The sequence below is a fragment of the Octopus bimaculoides genome, chromosome 4 (genome assembly GCF_001194135.2).
Source record: "Octopus bimaculoides isolate UCB-OBI-ISO-001 chromosome 4, ASM119413v2, whole genome shotgun sequence".
Taxonomy (NCBI): Eukaryota; Metazoa; Mollusca; class Cephalopoda; order Octopoda; family Octopodidae; genus Octopus; species Octopus bimaculoides.
Genome location: NC_068984.1, coordinates 79,485,263 through 79,487,689, shown reverse-complemented (window position 1 = coordinate 79,487,689; position 2,427 = coordinate 79,485,263). Strand labels below are relative to the sequence as shown.

General features: G+C 31.6%; 1 protein-coding gene across 2 annotated transcripts in view; it reads right to left on the bottom strand.

Annotated features, from left to right (window-relative positions):
* Positions 1-2,427, bottom strand: part of LOC106883964 (beta-1,4-N-acetylgalactosaminyltransferase bre-4) — a 1,180,207-nt gene that overhangs the window by 788,566 nt on the left and 389,214 nt on the right. The gene's annotated exons all lie outside the window — the stretch shown is intronic.

The window sequence follows — 2,427 nt, the reverse complement described above, 5'->3', positions numbered from 1 at the left end:
TATATATATATATATATATATATATATATATATATATATATATCCCTCTCTCTCTTTCTCGGAGAGGCACAAGCACATACACAGACATATACACACGTGGAAGTAACTTCCGCCTACCAAATTCAATCACAAAGCTTCGGTCGGCCCGAGGCTATAGCAGAAGACACTTGCCCAAGGTGCCACGTGGTGGGACTGAACCCGAAACCATGTAGCTGGGAAGCAAGCTTCCTAACCACACAGCCATATAATTATAATTTTCTATCAAAAAACATAGATAGTGTAGAAGTGCTCAAGTCGAACCCAAGGCACTGGACAAGTATATTAGTTACAATTGTTCAAATTAGGAAGACTTTGATTAACACATACATATACGGGCTTAATTACAATAAAATTAGAATTGTCCAATCTAAAACATATATTGATATATTAGAAATATAAAAATATAGAAATATAAAAATATATGAATACTAAAACTATATATAGACATATAAATATATAGATATGTAAACAATAATAAAAGAATATAGATAAAAATAATGAAATATAGAAAAAAGACCGTTTTTAAAAAATTCAAAGTGTAACACAGAGAAAGTAATAGACATTAAAAAGAGTTTTGGGTAACATGTTAAAGGAAAATAAAGTGCTCCATCGATCATTTCAGGGGTACATTTGTGCAGATTACATATGAATCTTAAGATTCATTTCCATAGAATGCCCCCCACCCCCACCAGGAAAAAATAATGTTTATGCTAGATTTTGATTTAGTCCCTTGGAACACCTTATTTTCCTCTAATATGTAACCCCAAACCCTTTTTAACGCCTTTTACTTTCTTTATATTACATTTTGAATTTTTTAAAAAGCATTTTTTTCTATATTTCATTATTTTTTTCTATATTCTATTATTATGTTTACATATCTATATATCTATATGTCCACGTATATTTTTAGTATTCATGTATTTTTATATTTCTATGTTTCTATTTCTAATATATCATTATGTTTCAGATTAGACAATTCTTATTTTATCTTAATTAAACCCAAATATGTATGCTTTAATCATAGTCTGCCTAATTTGAACCTTTTCTATTGTATCTCTCTCTCTTTTACCACATCCATCTCTCTTTTACCACATCCATTTCTCTTTTACCACATCCATCTCTCTTTTACCACATCCATCTCTCTATCTGTCTGACTATCAGTCTATCTATCTATCTCTCTATCTGCCTGTCTATCTATCTATCTGCTTATACATCTTCCATTGTCTCCAAAGCCTCACCCCAAAAAAACAAAAAAAAACAAAACAATGTTCTGTTATAAACAAAACCCCAAAAAACACCTGTTTTATATAAATAAGCAAGATCTCTGTATTTTCACAGAATTATATTTGACAAGTTCGAAAGACGAACGAAAGCGCTAATATATGTATAAAATAAATGAAAGATGTTATTCCAAAATTCTGACGACTTTTTTTTCAATATTTAATTCTGTACATCACACCTAACACTCTACACACACACACACACACACACACACACATATATATGTGTGTGTGTGTGTGTGTGTGTGTGTGTGTGCTTGTGCCTCCCTCCAAAAGAGAGAGAGAGGGAATATATACATATGTAGTAAAATAAGGATTCAGATAGAAAAGATATGCATCAGGTAGGGTTGGATACATTTGTGGTTCCAGCCTATGGTTGATAAGTATCAAATGGTATATTCCAGTTGTGTACCCTGAGGAAACCAACCCTATGAGTATTTAGAACCTAGGAGCTGATCCAAAGCATGCGTTACATTGAATTGTATGTTGTTGATATATTCTAGGATGTCCAACATGTCGTAAATCCCCTTGGTGTATTATAATCAAATGAATAATAACAGATGATGGATAATTGTCATCTCATTATAGCTGTTTCATATGCATTTTTTCATAGAAGAATGAGAACATTATTTCATTATAAAAAAACGTAATCATCAGACGGAATATAATTTTACAAACAAAAGAATATCCCAAGAATACAGCAGGACATGGCTAACGTCTGCTGAGAGTTACTAAGTGCTATGGGAGAATGACCAACAAAATTGGCTGTTGTGGGCATTAAAGAGTGGGGTTACATTAAGAATATAGTTTGTGAAAGGGTGTAATATTATATTTAAGATCAGCGACCCAGGTGAGATCGGATAGGCTAAAGGTGCGGGTGTAGGTGATATTTTATTATACTAGTTTATTGTTATTCATTTGAATAATATACACATGAGAGGAAGTGTTTTTCTCAAGAATACAACACACTACCCAGTCTGGGAATTGAAGTCATGATCTTGCAACCAACAGTGCAACACACTAACTACTAGGTCATTTGCTCTCTGATGATGATATATATATATATATGTATATATATATATATATATATATATATATATATATATAT